At 38.9% G+C, this 21225-nt stretch overlaps 1 protein-coding gene across 1 annotated transcript in view; it reads left to right on the top strand.

The window, feature by feature from the left end:
• Nucleotides 1–1048: 1048 nt before the first annotated feature.
• PLCE1 (phospholipase C epsilon 1) overlaps nucleotides 1049–21225 on the top strand; it is a 136879-nt gene continuing 116702 nt past the window's right edge. Inside the window, exon 1 of the mRNA XM_077784637.1 lies at nucleotides 1049–1179. The gene's annotated coding sequence lies outside the window, so the exon portion shown is untranslated. The remainder of the gene's footprint in view (nucleotides 1180–21225) is intronic.

Below are 21225 nucleotides of genomic sequence, written 5' to 3'. Positions count from 1 at the left end.
TCCTGAACAAACCCGTGTTAGCTTATAGCCAGCTCTCGCCAGTTTAAAAATTGACAGTGGTTCCTTTAAACTAGAACTTTACGAGGCTCTTTTCCTTCTTGCACTGAGCACGGAAAAATTCGCAGGCAGAGGTGCACTGCTGCCTTCAGCAAACCGCGCTGTCCCGCAGCGGCGGTGACACCACGCCGGGTTCCCCTGCCCTGCCGCGGCCCCGCGCTGGCCCCGGGGATGCCGCCGGGGCGCGGCCGCGGCCGGGGCCGCGCTCCCCGCGCCGCTCCGAGCGCGGCCGCGCTTCCCGCGCTGCGCGGCGCGCCCGGGGCGCTGCGGGCGGGGGGCGCGGGCGCACATTCCCACATTCCGAAGCGGTGAGGCAGCGCGGCCCGGCCCGCCCCCGCCCCGGCCCCCGCTCGCGGGGCGCGCACGGCGATGGCGCTGGACCGGGTCCAGCCGCGCGGGACGGCGCCGCTGCTCCGCGGTGCGGAGGCGCGGCGCTGGGGCGCTTGGCCGACGGCGCCCGTTTGCGGGAGGTAGGAGGAAGCTCTTCCGCGGGCGGCTCCAGCGGGCGGCTCCCAGCGGCGGGACGGGACCCGGGACGCGCTCTCTGGCTCCGGGAGTCCCTTCAGCGGGAGCCGCCTGGTCCTTCAGGAGCAGCCGCGCGCACGCGGGGCCGGGGCCAGCGGCTCCCGCTGCTGCACTTGCGGAGCGCTCCACAGGGCCTGCGGGAGCGCGGGGCTGCCCAGGGCAGGACAAGGAGCAGCTGCCGCATCCCATCTGCCTTGCGTGCAGGAGATGATCCTAGCGACCCGTCCCGAGGGCAGCCATCCGGCGGCAGAAACCCGCTGTCCGCCACCGAGGAGGGGCGGTCCCGGGGCACCCCTGCCGGGCGGCCCCGCGCCCTCTGTCCGCGGCTGACCGAGCCGGCGGCGCTGCCCCGCGCCCCTCCCCAGCTCTCCCCGTCCCCCCGGGCCCGGCGGGGCGGTGCGCGCCCGCAGCCCCCGCCCCCGGCCCGCCGGGGAAGGCGCCTCGCTCGCTCCGCCGCCCCGGGCAGCGGCGGCCGTGGAGCCCTGGCGAGGCGGGGGCGGCCCCGTCCCGCAGAGCGCTCCGCCGCCGCGGCCCCGCCGCCGCTGGAGTCGCCGCCGACCCGAGGAGGAGGACGAGATACCGGGGGCACGCCGAAAGGTGCGTCCCCTGCACACCCCCGCCCGCTCTCACGGGCTCCTTCTCTGACTCCCGAGCGTGGTTGGCTCTCCTCTGGCTCTCTGGGGCCGGGTCCCGGCCCGCACGGCTCTCGTGCCCCGGGGGGTTCTGAGCGCTGCCCGGGCCGCGCTCTCGGCCATGTTCCGCAGCCCCCGCTGCCCGCGCCCTCCCCGCCGGACCTTCGGCTTAAGGGCTCTCCTTCCTCTGGGAGGGTTCAAGAAAACCCCAAATGCGAAAGAAAATTGGGGTGGGCTGCCCTTATCCCACATGCTAGAAATTGTTCTAAACTCATAGTTCGCTTTTTCTCTTCCACTGCGATTGTACAATCAGTTGTACTTTTCATGTTTGAGTCTGGCAAAATTTAGTCGAAGACTGGTGCAGCACATCGGAGATGTGGCGTGTGAAGCAGCCTGTGGCTGTAAGCGACACGGGTGCTGCCTCTCTCCGCCTCAGCGGGTCTCTGCTCCTTCGGGGTGCTGCAGGCCCTGACAGCCAGCCGTGAAGGGGCAATGCATTCCTCCCAGCTCCAGACTTCTCTTTGCCCCACTTGCTGAAGTGTTGTTGAGTTAGAAAGACTCAAAGTCTGCAAACACTTTGAGAAGTAGTTTCGCTGAAGTGTTTGTAGGATCAGGACCAAAGTGTCTAGGTGTGATGCTTATCTGTTCTGCTGCACCCTCTTGGGATGCCACCAGCACAGGTGATAAAGGGAAGAGCCTATACAGGTGACTGTGAACTGGGCTTCTTCTGATAAAAGAAATGAAAGAGCTGGATTAAGAGTGGTAGAGAAATGCCTGAAGGATCAGCTGTACTTCAAGGAACAGTAAAATGTTTTGTTTCATAGTGAGGCATTTGTGTAAGGGGCAGAATTGGCCTTCTTGTTGTATTTATTATGCTAAAAGTTTGATTTAAAAGTTTTCAAAATATTTCCATCCCCTATGTATGACAAAAGTTTGCTAAATATTTCCATCCTTTACATTTGTATATTTGAAAGAAGATCAGAGAACCTGCCAATTATCAAACAGCCTCTTAGTAATAATTTTAGAGCGATGACTATTAAGTCGTTTAAGAAGTCATGTTTTTCCAGCTACAAATAATCATCTTTGATCTGTGCTATCACATCCCGTAGAAAGTCAATGGCAAACAAACAATGTGTGTGATCATTACAAAAGCACCGCGAGCAGTGAAACATACAAGGTGAAACCAGAAACAGACACCGTTTTGTGTAGTAGGAAGTGTTCAAGAGAAATTCCCAAGACATAATGGACATGTATGCCCATCTACATAAATTTGCGGAGGATTTCTAAAATCTTGCTTTCTTAGTCATCTAAATAGAATTCATTCTTGCCATATTGAGGTAGTAATCTCAGATACTGTAATGAGTTCATTTGGGTTTTCATACATGGTAAAAAGTTTGTTATTAAGACTTTGTGACTGTAGATGAGGCAGTGCAGTTCCTGTCCTCTCAGTTAACATTAATTTAATGTGATATATTTGATGCAATGAAAGTGTGATGTTCAAACCAGAATTCCAAGACATTAAGAAGGAAAAGAAATACCACAAGGTAAAACTTCCAGATCAAGAAACATGAAAGCCCTACTGCAGAATAAAGAATTTCTCAAAACTCTGTTAATTGGAGATCATAGAGCAGATTCATGGAGATGATACAGTAATTTGAGATCTGGGAGATTTGTAATTTGAGAAAAAGAAATTCTTTGTATTTAGATTATCTAAGAGAATGTGATGAAACAATTTGAGTGCTATTTGTAAGTATCCATAGAAGTATTTATTTTATCAAAGGGCTGTTTTATTTAAGAGAAATATGGATGTTAAGATCTGCTAGTGACTAGAAACTGCATGGAAATCCAATATAGGAGCAGGGCACATATTGAAAAGTGACAGCTGTTACTGTTCATGAAAGACTGCAGATTTATAACCACTGGAAACATTTTGCTTAAGTTAGCAGCTCTTCCTTCTCTTTTGGAGAAAAGCAGCTATAATTTAGCAATGGTTCTTGGATTTGAAATGAGAATTAGTTAAAGAAAACTTCAGTTACTAAGGAGGCAAAAAGTAATTAATCTATTATTTCATTAGAATGTCATGAATTTGCATAGGGATTTTTTATTAAACATTAAACTAAGGGTTTTTTTAGTGATCATCTTAATTTATGTGCATATTTGTAAAAGCATTTATTTAGGAGTGTTTTATTTTAGAACACTGATGACCACATTTCAGAACACTAGTTGTCATTTTATTTCCTGTTTCTACAGCACTTGTACAAAGCAGATTTTGGCTCATGACTGACTCTTAAATTTTATAAATGACAATGATATGTGTTACTAGCAATAATTCACAGTTTTTTGTTGTTGTTGTTTTGGTTTTTATACTTCTTGAAAATGCCAGTAACTGAAAAGTTGGAACGAATCATGCAGCTCCAGCATGGACAGACTTACTCTCATGCCTGTTCACAATGCAGCCATTGATGGTTTCATTGAGCAGTGGCTATCATTTGATTGTGCAGACAGCAGGTTAACAGCTGTCTGTACCTTTAATATGCAGTGTGATTCATTTGTAAATAACATTTTCATCATGTCTCTCTTTTAGGAAGCTGTTAGCATGCTAGCATTAAATTCATGCTTTCCTTAATTTTGTCCCTTCCTGAGCCTTCTTAATCGTTTAGAAGAGAGGTGTTGCTCATGTACTAGAGGAGCTGCATGACTGAGTACTTATGATGTGAGAGCAGTCCAGCTTACTCTGCATACTACGTTTTTTTGTTTTGACAAACCTATATATATATATATCTGCTTGTGGGTAGAGTTTTCCATAGTCATGGAACTGCCAGATCTTGGTCATATTTCACTCCTTGATTTTTTTTGAGCAAAACATCTATCTGCTGAAACAAGACTTGTGTTTAAGAGCTGAGGATAAAATGCTGACAGACTTTCTATGGATTTCCTATATTGGGAGGTCTCTAATATTTTTATTTCATTTCAAGGCACAGAATTTTGGTTTTACTTGAAGCAAAGAAGTCAGTTTGTAAGTATGTCAATGTGGGATCAAAGTCTGGTCCTCTGATTTCGCATACTCTTGTCATGCTGACATCTCTGTGCAAGACATAATTGATGTCACTGATTTTAAACTAGGCCATCCACAATACTTTCTTCTTAACTGCCTAGTCATTCATAAATAATCCAACATGTTCAAGCAAGAGCTCGATGTGGCAGCACTTACTGAAACCTGGTAACAAGAGCTAAGAGGAACAGGCTCAACTCCCCACCAGAATTAGCCTTCTTCCAGAGCTCACTACATTGCTCCAGTTTATCAAGTGTCAGTGACAGTGCCACAGGTAATACCAGCTCTTTCAGTAAATGATTTAGAGCAGCAGGACGCAAACCCTGTGGAGTATGTGACATGCCCCACTGAGCTGCCTCTTGCATTCTTTACATCTGAAACTCATGTGTACTTGGCTTAGCATTGGGGATTGAGACAGTGCAGGCTTGAATCTTTTATGAGGAAGTGTATTCTGTGGGCACAGTATAGATACTGTGACATTTTACAGTAGTTTGAGGCATATTATAAAGGTTTAAATAGTCTGTCCACTGTGGGATACTTTTTATTCTACATTGCTATACATAACTAATATTTAATAACTTGTTACAATATTTTCATTGGTGCCTCCTCATTTAAAAAAAGAGTATAGTATTGTATTTGTCAGTTGTAACATTTCAAAAGTAATTAAAAAATTAAATGCTCAGGCATTTTGAGTGTTCTTTATGTTACTTATTTCAATGTTTTAAATGAGACACAAAAAAATAGAAACACTGAGACCAAAGTTGAAGCTACCATTTGAAAATGTTTTTGAGGTAATGGTTTTATTCTGTTAGTATGCACAAGTGCTGCATAACTTGCATCTAATAATAGTGTGTTTTCTTAAACAGATGACTCTCCAGTTGCGTTGACCTTGCCTTGTGTAGTAGGACCTTGCTGTCTGCTGTTTCAGACAATGCTCTGATGTGAGATCTCTCCTCCCACAGTATTTTTCTCTGTCTGTGCTACAGCATACAGCAAGAATGCTGCTGCAGTGATCTTTGGTATTTGAGGTTTTTGTTATACTGCATCTTCTTTCAAACATTTTCATAATGCATTCCTTTACTCCAAGTACAAAACTCTGTTGCTTGGATTAGGTTAATTTCTTTCTGTAGTGGTACAAATACCTTTCAGCAGTGTTTTGGGGAAAACCAACTTGGTTTGCTTTTGGAATTTAGCAAGATAAAAAGGGATCATACCAGACCAGCTACTGCTTTGTGCACTACAAACTGTTCACATCAAAGAATAACCTGCAGATTTCTTTTCAAGGAACTTTATTGATGTGAATGCCTCCTTTTTAATTCCTTTAGAGTTTTGGATTTTTAGCTCTGTACCAAATTGCAAGGGAAAAAGAAAACCCAGTGTTGAAATAACCAGGCTGGTTTGCATTTTGAAGATGGTATTTTGCTCCTGTTCTAATTCTAGGTAATTTTCATACTCCGACATTTTTCAAAGATGTATTTTCTACCAGTTAGCTATTGTTCAATGTGGCAAGTATGTTAAAATGCATTTATATCAGATTGTTGCCCATTGGTGGGCAATTTCTCCTAACAAACTGTTCAGTATTTTTCTAACTTTTTTTAGAAGAAGTCACACTTCTGGTGACTTTCAAGTGTGCCAGATGTTCTGTGAGTATATGCATTGTTTCTACTGAAAGCAGTGGGAAAATAACCTCATTGCAGGTATTTCTTGTGAAAGCTTTAAGTTTCTGATCACTCAGTGTGCAACCATTTTAGTTCAGCACACTTACACGGGAAGCAGTAAACACAGAGGTGTATCTCTGCAAGGCTGGAAGCCCCTGGATTTCTGACTGGCAAACAGCCTGAGTCCCTGCTTGGTTCTGGAGTTCACATTCACTCCTTAGCTGTGCCACAACCCATGGTTTTCTAACATATTCAGTGGCAGGGGTGTCAAAGAAGACCAAGCAGATAATAATTCTTGAAATCTTTTGTGTTATGGTACTTTGGAATTTTTTAGGTGAAGAATATTTCTTAATATGGCTCCTTTAGAGCACTTGAAGATTTTCAGTGTAGAATGTATAGTCTGTTGTTTGCATTTTTACCTCCAAAAAACATAGAAAAAGGAAAGAATCTTACATGATTACCTTTGTTTTGTTATGATTGCACCTTTTTTGTTTGTTTGTGTCTTTCTTAACAATCAATTTATGTAATAGACAACAAAAAGGAAACAATAAAATCAAACAGTTGGGTACTTGTTGGAAATATTTTTGTCTTAAGAGCCACTCAGAATGTTGCTGTCATTATTTGAATATACATGTCTTCTCATTCTGTGCTTTTATTCAGAAAAGTATAAGCAAGAAATTAAACTTCAGCAGTGGTGTTCACTCAGTAGACTTAGAAATGAAATAGGGAGAAGCAACAACATAGAAATAGATGGTTTCATATGTGTATCATTTACTAAAACCTCCTTGACAGTACCACTTAGAGGCATTCCTTATATCATTAGCCTGGGTAATTTAAGTACAACTATAGGGTTTTAGAAAGTAGCTAGCAGTATTCCATGATCTTGTGAAATTATATTAGCTTAGGCCAAGTCCATGTGGCATTGAGTGCTGTTGTTTTCATTGTGTTGCTTGTTATGCGTGTTAGCATTTGTTATGCTTTTGTCCCTCTAGTTAAAACAGATTTCAGAGACTGTAGGACAAGATTCCAATACATGATTAAGCTAACTTGCAGTATGAAACAGAATTGTTTATTAATTTTTTTTTTTAAGATGTGTCAGGTTGAAGAAGAAGGTGTTTTTATTTACCTAATCCAAACTAGCCTTCTTGGTACTTAATCAGAAAACATTTGTAGATAAAAGTCTAAAGTTGAAACTTGTTTGGAAATATGGTTGAACACCCAAATGCAGTGTTCAGTTGTTCCCATTCTCACCTAACTTTTCTAAAAGCAAATAAAAGTTAAGTGTATATGTAGTACCCTGGTATAGGAATGCTGTGATCATTAGAAATCTAGCTTTAGCAGACAGTTTGACTGTAGAGAAAGAGTATAATGTTAATACTGTTCGTTCTTGTTTGTGTTAAGCAGATATTGTCAATTACCAATCTATTTGCACAGGTAGAATTTGTATATAGTTATGGAAACATTTTGGATTTGCTATAAAGAAAGAATATTCTTGTAAAATGTTAATTTAGGCCCATGACTAAGAAGGCATTTATGAATCTCTTAAATTATTCAATGCTTTTTTTTTTTGTTCTTAGTGGTCAGCTGAAATTTTTTCTTGTTCCAGCAAATTCTGAGCTATGGCAAATGTTTTTTGCTGAATCCCTGTTTCACTCACTTTTGAACACTTTTTGGAAGAATGTTTTGCTTGCTCTGATTATGTTCATGCAGCAAATTCTGGAACTCTGTCTTAAAATTTCTTATTTCTTTGTAGTAGGAGATATAAGAACTTGAGGCATTAGGGAAAATAAAGTCTTGCTTAAAATTTTGTAGATTCATTTGTATAAAGCAATATGAATACCTTGGAAGTCAGCAATATTTTGAGTTGTAAATGGTCCTCTGCTTTAGCAAGATAAGGAAATACTAAAATTTTAGATTAACTTTGGGGGCATTAGAAAAATAAGGGGGTAATTTATGGTATTAATAAATGGATAATATCTACAATTGATATGTATTTTCATTGTTTTGTCTAGTCATTCCAATCCATTCTGGAGACATACCAAAAAAATGAAAAATGTGTTGTCAGCACTGTTCAGAGCATCAAATTCCAAAATCTCATTTTCCTTCCATGGAACCTTCCTTTTTGTCTTAGAATTATTAAACCATTATTGTTCCCATTTGCATTTTTTTTTTTTATAAATAAAGCTTCTCTTTTAAAGGTTCAGATTATGAATATTACTAGTACTAGTAATTATATAATAGTACAACTAGGGCTTCTGGGAAAAAAGTGCCTCTTTGAGTACATGGCTATACGAATTGGCAATACTGGAAATCCTCTTCAGAAATTAATTGTGTATGCTTTGTGAACTGTGATTCTAGATTTGCAAGCCAGGTTCAGTAGTGGTGTGTAGAAATAAACAGTTCCCTAGACAGAAGGCTATAAAACAGGTCAGTGTTAAAATATGCAGTAACATCTTTCCAATGTCTGTATAGTATTAGACTACTATGCCTGCCTGAATTCTCTTTCAGAATTCAGATCATAGCATTTGTTTGGAGTTTTGTTACCTCATAGGTGTAGAAATGTTAGAGATGCACAGGCAGTAGTTGGTTTTCTGGAGGTCTTCACTTCCACCCTCCCAGAAGAGGCAAGTTTGTATATTCTCTTAAAACTTGTGAATATCCTACTTTGCCCAAAGCTTAGCTTCATGTTTGTCTTCCCCTCATTTTGTTCCACATACTTTTTATTCTGTTATGCAAGTTGATGATGAAAATGTTTATCCTTAACAATCAGTTATCTTGTTGGCTAGCTACAGAAAGCTGGTTTTGAGGCTAAAATTACTGATTTTAGCCTCAAAAGATACTGTACCACAGTTACAACAGTTCAGCATATTATTATCCTTCATAACAGCTCCAGTGCATCCCTGAACTTCATTTCAGCTGTGGTGCTTTACAGAAAGCTGCATAGAATTGACTTATGAGTTAGTGGGAGAGCTGTAAAAATATTTGAGGAAGGTGTGTGCACAGATTTAAAACAAAGAAAGTTGTCTGGTATGACAGCATTGGACCTCTGAGGTTGCTGTTGAGAAGAATGGAAAGCCTTGGACAAAAGAGAAAAAACAACCTTCCTTTCTTGTTCTTACTTGAATTTACATTTAGCAAAACTCTCCTATACATTCTCTGTGCATTCGAGTCAAAGAAATAAGTGAATAATAAAAAAAAAAGCCTTTGTGTCCTGGTTTTCCCGCCTTAGCCATTTTGCTTACAATAAAGCTCTATTCTGTGAGCAACCATATGCATCCCAATAAAGGTTTTAAAGTTTGAATTGAGACAGAGACTGTCTCAGCTTTTGGCCAGCAAATGCAAAGAAAGTTGGCCATGTTCCCTCTCTTTGCCAGAAAAGCATGAAAGCTGGGGCCCCTCCTCTGTCAGAGAGAAAGGGAAGCTCTGATCTTTCTGGATTTCTGGAAGTCCTTGACAGATTACTGGTATGACTTGTTTGTCTCTTGCTTGCTAGATGTGACCCAAAGGCCCCAAGAAAAGATGTCTTATCTGCAATGAAATTGTATAGATTAACCTGGGTTTTTTCTTCTGATTATCAGTTTGGTACTTTTTTTCCCTCTAGTTTCAGTCCTAAATATCAACAATTAATAAAACCAACCAGCATTAATGAACAAGTAATACACTAGAAAACTATACAGAATCCTTTAATACTTCAATGTGAGGAGTGTGTTGTCTGTTTCTAATTTAATTTGTTCTCAGATTACTCTCATGAAGGGTTTGAAGTTTGTGAGGTCTAGCTTTTGCATTTGAAGGTAGAGCTTTCCTTTCCTAAACTAAATTTAATTATACTGATTTTTTTTTTCTTAAAGGTAGGTAAAAAGGGAAAGCAGATAGTTTTAGAAATCAGTAAGAAGGTGTCTTGAATACATTGGGTCTGAGTGTGACACAGTCCCCACTAAATTAACACGAACAGATCTATAACGAGCTACTTACAAGATTGCAAGATAAGCTTTAATAAAATAAAGGACTACTGATAAAAAAATGAAAGAGTCAAGTTTAAAAAATTATCTAGAACTTGAAGGAAAAGATGGAAACGAAAAAGATCTACAGGAGCAGCTAACTGTTTTGAGGTGTGGCAGTAGCATGCCTAAGAAGACAGATGAACAATATTTAATTTGAAATCTCAAAGGACAGGTTAGTCTGCATTCATTTACGCTTCTGGTTTTATATGCTTTTTCTTCAGAGGTCATCTACTGTTATCCATGAACTTTATTCTAGATGTACAGATACTATATCTTTATAACTCATCTCCACATTTCTCACACAACCTTGTGAGAAATGGACTTTTTCTTGTTGGCTTTCTATCGACCAGAAAGTACGAGAGAGGAGAGCAGTACCATCCACATTAGAAGCTTTTATTATTTAAAAAAAGATCTCTGTACAGTGTGCAAGATATTGATTGGGAAAAGGGAGAGCTACAGTTTGCCTGTTGCACCTTGTGAGTGCTGGAACAGGTGGTACCCTCACTGAGCTACCATTTGTAAATACTTTCTGTGCATATCATCAACAAACTTCACCAGTTGTGGCAGATCACTGATAGTCATCACCTTGCAAACTGTCTTGAAGCAGATTTCAAAACATTACATAGGTTTTTGTTGCAAGCAGAGCACTGTTGCCAGCATCAGCCGTTGTTTTGTTCAGAGATATGTAGACTGTGCAGACCATTATTTTTCCTTGCTGTTTTGCCTCCCTTCAGGGATCTTTTCTCATGCCAGTTATTACTTCATAACACACTCAGCCGCCTGCTGGGATCAGCACTGGTTTGAACGGTCTGTCCTGCAGGTGAGCCTCCTCCTGCAGTGGTCTGCAGGGTTTTCCCCTCAGCAGGATGAAGTCAGTGTTGTCATCTTGCCCAAGAGAAGTCTGATTACAAGGCCTTGGACTGCTCCTTATCTTTCAGTTTGCTGTTTCAGTACTGGCCTGATAGTGTTTGATTCAGCGTTTCAGAGTAACCTCCTCATCCCTGCTCTTGGCGACACTGAAAAGTCCATATTCATACTGCTATTCAAGTGTTACTTGATAATTAATTTCCCTCGACTTTTTTTTATCATTTGTGGTTGTGCCTGATGGTGAGACTAGTGACCTCTTGTGCTGGGGAGTTGTAGGAGGGGTCAGTGGGAGGACAAGCCCAGGGCTAAGACTCTGCTGCAGTCCATCTGGGTCAAGAAAGGCACCAGTGGGTGAGCTGGGTCCTGATTTTAATCTTATGAATCTAATCAAATGGTCAGGAGCAGCAGAGAGAGGGGCCTCAGCCTAGAGATGTCAGCAACATAGCTCAGGCAGAACTGGGGCAGTTCTGAGCTGAAATAGCTCCTGGGCTGCTGTGGGGGGCTGCAGGTGGGGCTGGTGATGGCATTTAAGGACTTGGTGTTCTCAGAGCCCGGACAGTGCCTCTGATAATACCCGCATTGATCCTGCCCTGGGCTGCCGTCATGGAATGCTGTGCTGGTTGTAGCGTTGGCTCGCTGTTATCGTGCTCAAGTACATTACAGAAAACAGAGTGGTTTGAGCTTAAACTGTTGCAGCAGAAATAACCTTGAGTGTTTCAACATGCGTCTGCTGGCTCATTATCTTTTACAGTCCTTTTGTGGTTGTGTTCTTTGGCTTGTTTAATTGTGGCATCAGCTCCTTCCTCTGTGGTGCTGTCCCTTCTCTGCTCGAGCTTACAGCACTGATCAGGCATATGTGCATGCCTCCTTCCTTCTAGGACCGTTTTGACCTAAATACAAGGAGTAGACTTGTATTGAGTTAATGTGTTAGCAGCCGGGCTGCACAGTCAAATGGATACAAACAAATCTTTCTGCTTGACTGAGGAAGTATATATGTAACACCCATTTTTATGTAATATGTTATTACAGACGCATATGAATTTAAGAATGTGTCTTAGGATAAAAGAACCAAGATGATTTCCTAGCAACATTTTCAGATTTTAATGAAACAGTTTTGTTTGGATACTAGCAGACTCTCTGGCACATATTGCCAGTTAAGTCAAAATAGAAAAAAAGGTGTTCTGGAGAAGGAAGTGTCATTTTCCAAATTATGACTGCAGTTTTTAGCCTAGTTTCTTATGGAAATGACTTTGCAAAGGCACACTGCGTGTCTGTACATACTTTCTTCCAACTTTTAACTTGGCCTGTAGCAATTTGGTTTATTACAAAGTGCAGATCTCGAAAATGCTAGACTCAATAAATTTCATGCAGATGTTACTCAGATATAGAAAAGTTCTGTAAATAATTTTGGCTGTGAAGAAGTTGCACATTAGTTGAGGGTCCATGTAGGAGAAAGTCCTTAATAATACTAATACCTCAGCTCTAAGAAAAGCTTTAGTTGGAAGTGGCGTCACAGTTATTTCAAATTCATAACTTCTAGGAGTAACTAAGATATATAATGCTTGATTATTGTGCATTCTCTTGTTTTAGATTGTACCTTTAGGTACTCTATTTGAACCTTAAGTATTCTGTGAGATATTGATTTGAGTATCCTCTGTCCATTGATTTTACCGACAACCTCATTGGGTTAAAATTCCATCTATTCAGCTGAAAGTGCAAGAACTTTTAAGAAATGTAAGAAGCTTTGAAGAAGTGATTGTTTGTGCTAGATAATATAGAATGAGCTTTTGCCACACACTCTCATCCTAATTAACTATAGTGTGCAGACTGAAGTAGACTAAAATCTGTCATAAATTCCCATCTCATCAAGGGAGCAGATTTTAATGTTTAGAATTCTATATTACTATTCTTGAAGCAAGGAGCTTGACTGTACTGACCACGAGTGACCTGTTTTATGAAGACTGAACTTAAATTGAATACTTGGTGAAGGTTGTTTTTTTATTCTAAAATAATAGGTGAAGTACAAATGCACATTTATAAGCCACAGATTGTAAGTACAAGTAGTCAGAAATACTTAATGGACTACTTTCTTAAAGTGTCTGAAAGATAACCAGGAAAAGCAAATATATGTCTCCTCAGCAAGGATGTAGGCATTCATTACAATGATTTTAAGGGTTCTCAAATTAAAGATCACCTAAATATGTCACAATCATTAATGAAAACATTATGTGTTAATCTTCAGGCATGTTTCTTCATCAAAACAGTTAAGTTGTTAAAGAAATGCAACTAGAGCTTAAGGAACTTTTGTATTTTTTGTGTTTGACTCCATTTATCTTGGAAGATGTGACAGCATATTATAGAAGAAACTTTATAATTTTGATTGTGGGTATATTTCTATCCTATTTATTTATTGAGATTGAATAAATACTGTTTATGATTTGAATTACAGTGAGGCCTAAAGGGGTTTTAATGTATTAAAACTTTTAATTTAAAATGATCACTGAAGGGGTCTTTCTTAATATAATCGATTTTATATTAACATAATGGACATCTTGCAAGATCCTGAAAAAATAATTTGCAGTTGTGTGGTGACTTGCTGCTTGCACATTTAATTTTAGCAAGAGCAAACATCTTAGAGGTTGCTTCATGGCTTGAATTAGATGTCAGGGTGAGCTTTCTCCCAGAGAATGATGTGACTGATAAAACCATCATAGGAAAAAAATTAATGTAGTCTTGATTTGCTGAGCAAATACTATTTGGGTAGTGCTGTTTTCAGTGTCACAGTACTTAATATCTAGAAATTTTAGAACAGTAATGGTAATATAGAAATTGTTTCATATATTTTCAGGGCTGCTGAATCAATAGTCTTCTGAAAATTTCACATTTTTAAAGAAGATAATTAATTACAATCTGAGCAAACAGGTTGTTTGCTCTTGCCTTGTTTTGCTCTTACCCCGTTTTTTACTCTTATATTCTCTCTTAGGCATAATAATATGCACAGGACATAGCAGATGTTCAAAAGAGAAAGAATAAGAGATGAAATATTAAAATTCCTGAATGAAGGCATTAATAGATCCAGAGTGGTATACAAAGAAAATGTATTTTGAGAAAGGGGAATAATAGCACAGTAATTTAATAATGTCAGTTTTCAGCATTTGAAGTATTTTTCTTTACTTTTCTTTAACTAAAGTGTAAATGCATAAATTGACAAATGACTGAACTTTTGTCTTCCTACAGATTAGTATTTAATTTTTTTTGAAACATATACTGGGGTTTCAAACTCAATCTTGTTGTAGTTACAGCTGAAACAGTAACATTAAAGTTATTCCTCAAGTCATGTTTTAAATAGGACTACTGTGCTTTAACATACTGTGAGTAAAAGTCTTAGCTTGGGTTTACAGAAGATAAATTGTAGTGATATATGCACCTTTAATATACCCTCAGATGTTTTAGTCTCAGAAATATTTTTATTACAGGTTTGTTCTGCTCTCACCAGTGTAGCTTGAATTACAGCAAATACAGGACAGCGAGAGAGGGAAATGAGAGAAGACGGGTGCTCACACAAGAAAAATGCTATAGGGAAGAACAAACAAGACTAGGAAACTGAAGTGTTCTTGTTGCTTATTGTGTGACACCTGGATTAGAGTAATTTTAAAACTTCAGCAGGTCACAGTTTCTTATGACAAAGTGAAGTTGCTGTTTATTGAAATATATGTCAGTGTGGCACATTAAGTCCCTTGAAGGCATGGTTTCACATTGGGTAGAAATGCTAGTGAGCTCACATGGGAAGACTACTATCAGTGGCACTTTGTGTTAAGGAGAACTAGATAAGAAAGAGGATTGCCTTAATGGCAATAATGAAGGGACTTACTGTGCTTTATCAACTGAGGAGAAATGGCATAGTTTGACTAAAGTGAAACCATGCAAATGAAGGTGTGTGTGTGTATGTGTGTGTGTGTGTAGAAGTTGAGAATTTTTTAAAGTGTAAGATGAAGATATGAATGATGGCATTGAGTTCAGGGGAACCATAAAGTTTTCAAAGGCAGACAAAGCCTTGAAATAGGGTGATGGATGAATTATTTTCAAGTCTGAAGCTCTAGGTGTTTCAAAAGGATCGGAATGACTGATTGTTGGTACTCAAACACACAGGGCAGGGCTGTTCACTGCAGATTATGTGAATAATTCCAGTGAAGCAGAGGATAACATCTGAATTTTGAAAAATGGTTGATCATTTCAGTTAGTATCAATCTTACAATTTCTTACTACATTTAAGTGATGGAACTTGCCTTATGGTCTTTGATCTGTTTTTTTTTGTTGGAACTCGTGTTACTTGTAGCTCTCAGATTTTTATACTTACCTATAGATCAGTTTTTAGAATGTATTTGATGACTTATTTAAGCTGTTTCAATGTGTGATGCTGCAGATGCATTTCTGCTTTGGTCTTGGATTCTCCCTTGGTCTCCACCCAGCTTTATGCTTATGCTCTCTATGTCAATTTATAGGACTAAATCATAAGCAACATCAGGTAATTCTACCTGAAGACTTTCTTCCATTCTTGGTTAGTTTTCCTCTGGATTAGTTGATTCTTCTCCCTGCAGGAGCTCCTATTCAGGGGATATCTCATTGAGAATGATGTGGAACAGCTGTTTTGGCTAGAGCCTGCCAGTAGGTTGGCTTAAAACTCAAACCTCATTTTTAATTGTGTTTATTTTTTTGCATGGTTTGTATGATTACTTTTTAAATTTTCATATCTTAGAATAAACTGATGCACTAGTGCATTTTTTTTTACATGCTTTTAAAAAAATATTTCTCACTGTATTTCTTATTTTTCTTCTGTATAAGCATTATTTATCCTTTACTTTTGTATAATATAGTTTATTAATTGTCATCCATTTTCTTTTTCTTTATATTTTGTATAATCTTTCTAAGATATCTACTTACCAGTTACAAGTCTGTTGAATTCTGTGCCTTGAAAATTTTTGTTTTTAACTGTACTGCACTTTGTTTTCCTATGAATGACTCAGTGCTTGAAAATCTTTTTTATGCATTTGAGACTATTCTCACGTTCCTCAAAAAATTAAGAGAAGTTATTCCAGAAGTACTTGTTCAAAGATAGAGAAGAATTATTCTGCCTTTAACAGCTTGAGTTGTGCATTTCAGGTAGAAGGACTTGTTCATCCAAGTGTCAATGATGGAATTACAGCTTCCAGATAAGGTCACTTAGCATGAAATTCAAGGAACCACTAAACAGAAAGTTTATTTAAACAGCTGATTGCAGGTCAGATCTAGAAAGAAATACAGAACTGATCCTGACATTAAGATAAGTGCAGTTTTGGCTTCTCTCTGTGCATTTCCTTGGCAGAAAAGGAATTCCTGTAAAGAAATGAAGAGTGGAGCTGGTATCTGGCAGAAGCTTCACATTCTCCCTGATGGAGTGATGAATGATGAGGCAATTGAGAGGGTTCACCATCTGGCAGACATTTGCATAGTTTGAGACATCTAATACACAATTATGTTTAGATAAGTATTCTAGAAATTAGAAAAAAGTCTCTAACTTGACAGGACATATAAATACTGTAGTTCTTTGAGATTTTTTTTGTTGTTGAAACACAGATGCTGGTGGTAAATCTGAAGCTCTGAATGATGCTCTGTGCCAAATCAAATGTTGTTATAACTTGCTTCCAACTGTTCAAATAGGATTTGTGCACATCTTGAGTGATTCTTAAGGGTCTAGCTATTTCCTCCTTACTGTTTGTCCATTGTTCCCTAGGGAAAAGTGAGGTTTAGAAAATGGTGATGACATGTGGGTGCCCTGTTATTGTGATAGTATCTCCTGCTTGTTTCTGACATAAAATACTGTAAAGAAAAACTAATAGTGTGCATGATACAGCATAAATTAAAGAGGACTTAATAAATGCGACTTCTTATTCTCTTCAAGGAACTGGTCTGGAACAAACTATAGCTTATTTATTAAAAACCAAAGCTCATATTCTTTTTTTAATTGTAAATGTATAGTTCTAATATACAAAAAATTTTCCTCATAAATCAGTTTTCTCTTTAAGAGTTTGAACTGCAATTAGAGATGTCAAGCATTGGGGTTGGGGTGATGTGACAAAGATGATCAATAGTTTTATATCCACTTACCATGCCAAATTATTTTCTGTTATTTCCAAAGAATCTCTCACTAACTGAATGCTTATGCCTTAGATACTATGTAAATAATAGTAATTTGAAATAATTAATAAAATTACTTGGTTGTTGCTGGGTTTTTTGTGTGCTGAAATGTTCTTTGCCTAGGATAGAGAGTTACCTTGTTTACATAGCATGTAGGATGAATGTTGAAGAAATAGTTATAAATGTCCCAGTGTGGCCAGGGTAGAGGGGAGGATTGTCAGGGTGCTTGCATTTCCCTTTAGCTGTTTTGCATTACCATCTGTCCCAGTCCAATAGCAGTTAGCCCATGGAAGCCACAGTTTAGTAATGTCATGTATCTGTTTCAGTCCCTCTTATTCTCTGCATTCATAATCCTGGCCCTACCAGTCATTCACTGAATTTCCTGTGCAGCTCCTGTGCATAATACATACAGAATTGCATTTGGCATCACTGACAGCACCCAGCTTCTCTAAACAATCCCCATCTTCACCTTGGCATCCATCCCTTACTCACCCCTCATGCAGTTGCTACTTGTTCCCACAGTTCAAACAGCATCCTCAAATATTTACATAATCATATTTTCCTTTGACAGCCTGGAATTGAAAGGCTTTCTAACTTAACCACATTGTCTGATGATTCTGGTCCTTCATATGCCTTTTCTAAGACTAAATAATGCTCTAAGTTCAACATACTAAATTTTGTTTTCACAGAAGCAGAATTCTGGCTGACTTCAGATTGAGTAATGAGTTATAGATTAAACTGATAGAAAATTAATACAGTTTTGTAGTCTTTGATTATGTTGGATGTTTTACCTAGACTGTTGTTGGCTTCAATTCCATATATCTGGGGATTAAGAAATCATTAAATGTTGATATTAATTGTTATTAATACTAATTAGAACCCACTTTTACTTGAAGTCTTAAAGTTATTCAGTCAGTGTAAATGAAAAAAAAAAAAAAGTAGACCAATTACTTTTGTGTCACATGTTTTCAGACTTAATACATTCTGTGAATGCATGTGCTGAATGGTTGCCAGGTTGTTTATTTTAATTACTCATTTGTCTTTGTTGGCTGACCTCTGCATGCACAATGATTCACTAACGCTGGATCTAATTTCTTATATTTTTAATTTCCTTTACTGATAGAAGGAGCACATTACATTTCTGACATAACTTAGGACTTGTAAAATGAACCAGTGTCATTATTGATGGATTTCATCAGCTAATCTAGTGGCCTTAGAAAATGCCAGCATGTATTGAATACAGTGCAGGCTTTGCAGTCTCCTTCATGTGTTTTATGTTCAGATCTAACTGTAAACTAAATCAGTATGGGTGTACAATGGGAAGAGTATGCTTTTGAATAATTTCAGCTTTTTTACATGCAAGTTCATAGATATATTTATTTGAGGATTTTGTATGAAGATCTAGGCTTTGGCCACCCATGTGCAGACAGGCAAGTAAAGGAAGCCACAGGGAGTGATAATTCTGCAGTTCTACAGTAAGATAGGAAATACAATTTTATTGGTTGAGCTTGTGAGTTTTTTACTTGATAGCATTTATAACACTGTGTTAATGCACTTCAAAGCATGTGTAATGAATTCCATGAGTTTCAGGAATTTGCTGTGTGCACCAAATTGAGATCTGTTGATTGCAGTGGAAAGAAGACACTGGGAAGAGTATAACTGAGGACACATGAAACCTGTGTCATCTGTTCAGCAGAGCCACAACTTCAGATATTTTTGCAGTTGTTAATAGATCAGAGGTTCTGCCATCATGGTATTTACTTGCTATCTCATGAAGTTTTGCATCATACACTGGACATACCAGACTTAGGGAAATTTCAGGGTGCATTTAGACATCCTAGAAAACATGATCTAAACTGAAGCTTCTACTGAGATGTGTAGTCCTGACCAGGCATTCCTAATATTTTCTTTTCATGGAATATAGTGATCATGTGGACATAAAGTGAGTCAGTTTGTTTGGATTAAAAGAACACTTTTTTTACTTATCAGCTAGGTGAATCAGTTTAACTCTGTGGATTCATGATCTCCAGATGAATGAGGTGGAGGAATGGGAACTAAAAGAGAAGAGTGAGGAGAGGAGTAGGTCTGCCAGTTTTGATGGCAGCTACCTGCTGGATTGACATAGCTGAAACATCACATTATGTTTGCAAATTGCAGAAGTATGTAAACCGCATTAGGAAGCATTTTATTCCCTTTCCCATGCTGCTAATTTTCTCCCTTGTGCTTTTGGTGCTCATTAGTACAACCATTCTACAAATTAGATTAGGAAAATACTTTAGCTGTGAAGTAACTTGAGTAAAAAGATTCTTGAGATAGATCACATTTGCATTGCAGTCACATTGCAGTGATCACAAAAGGATGGGAACAACTGGACATGCAGTGGGAGCTTCTTATGCAGACATTATTCTTGATGAATTGGATTTCAAACAGGCACAGATAGAGAAGAGTGATACTGGTAGAGAGAATGGGTGAGGAGAGAATGGAGAGGTGTGTGGCCTCAGCAGCTCAGAGGAGAGAGGTGACCAACAGAAACAGTGTTGAGGGGGATCTGAGATAATTTCTTGAGAAAATAAAAAAGGTCTGAGAGAAGCTGTTTGGGGAGGATGTGTGGAAACACTTTGGTGTAAGAGAGAAATTCGAAAATTATGTAGTAGGAAGGAGGACTGTGAAAGATCAGTCTTAGTCACCAAATGAGCTTTGTGGATAGTCAAGGATAGAAATGAGCTTCTGGTTTTAGTGAATTTCTACTTACAGATGCAAATCAGTGATGTGATTATTTTTCTTTTTTAAAGTTTCTTCATAATAAACAATGTAAATTAAAGTACATGGTCAGTTTCATGATCTTAAAATCATTGTGAGATGTTAAAGTTGCATAATAATGTTGTCTTTTTGCACATTAGAGTGATATTTTGTAAGAGTTTAATTTAGCAACAGATGTGATAAATGGTATAATATTTGGAGTGAAAATCCAATCCATTAATTTTTATTCTTGACTTAAGAATAATTCAGGGAGTACTTTTATGTATATATCATTGTGGCAGGAAAAATAAATTAGTAGATTAAAACATTTTGGTATATCATAGAATTCCTTCAAAAATCAGTGCTGAAGACAACTACTGATAGACATGTTTTATACCTCCTACAAAGAATTATTGTTACTTGATATAGCAAGAAAGAAATTAAAGAGATCAAGAAAAAAATCAGCTGCTTCTCCTTCCTAAATCTTTCTCTTATGATCAGCATAATCATATGTAGGTTTGGACTGAAAGACGAGTGGTTGCCAGAAAAAATGAGATTCATCAAGTGTGTGGTGTCAAAAAGTTATGTAAGCTGTCATCTGTATATTTCACGAGGAAGGACAGGGAAGAGGGATAGGAAATGGTAGAATGAGAAAATTGCTGAAGTGCTTTCCTTTGTTTTGTGTGCATGTTGGTGGTAGTGTGGGGTTTTTTTTTTTTTTTGTTCTTTTTAAAGTGAAGTCGATGAGGTTGAAGAAAGTGGATTAAAATCAATTTCAGGGTACAGTTTAAAGGTAGAAGGACTGCCAGAGAACGTAGACTTAAAAACGTGCATGAGTGTTGCCTTTCCATTGTATGTGCTCTTCAGCTGAGCTGTTGCAGTTAAGTCATAGGGTGCTCTGTGAGCTGTGTTGGTAACCTGACTCTGTCTTGAGACCCAAGCTTGCCACTCCATTGAACTACTGCTATCTCCTGATACACAACTTTTGTATGAACTGGGGCTGTTATTTTCCTTTCTGGTGCTAAATCTCTCTAGGTCAGGATCTGAGTTTACCACCTGGACTCTGCTCCAGCTGATCTGGCATGCACATATGCTTCGTAATGGGTGGAGAATGTAAAACCTGTGCCTCTTTGTTCTCTCTGTCACTTTCCTTTGTGACCCTCCCTGTTGTTAAACCAGTAAAATTGAAATAATTGATTGAAGTATGAAATTGTATTTTTTTCCATGTACTTGTGGTAGTTATTGTATGAAGAAAATAATGCTATTCCTGGCCTAGCAAACTTTTAAGACACAGATTTGTAGCAAAATGTAGCTTCTTTTAAATTTGTTTTTCCCTTTTTTTGTGACCCCGACCACCCTGGAAAAAATGATACATTTAGTTACACTTATGCATTTAATTTGGTGGGAAAATGGGATGTCAAAGATGTCGTGAACTAATGAGTGTTATCTTTTACTTTGTGCCAGACTGCTTTTGGATTAGGTTTGTTATCAATAAAAATGAAAGCTGACACTCTAAAATG

Source organism: Lonchura striata, chromosome 7, assembly GCF_046129695.1.
Source record: "Lonchura striata isolate bLonStr1 chromosome 7, bLonStr1.mat, whole genome shotgun sequence".
Classification (NCBI taxonomy): Eukaryota; Metazoa; Chordata; class Aves; order Passeriformes; family Estrildidae; genus Lonchura; species Lonchura striata.
The sequence above is the reverse complement of the archived record's forward strand: the minus strand, read 5'-3'. Positions and strand labels throughout refer to the sequence as shown.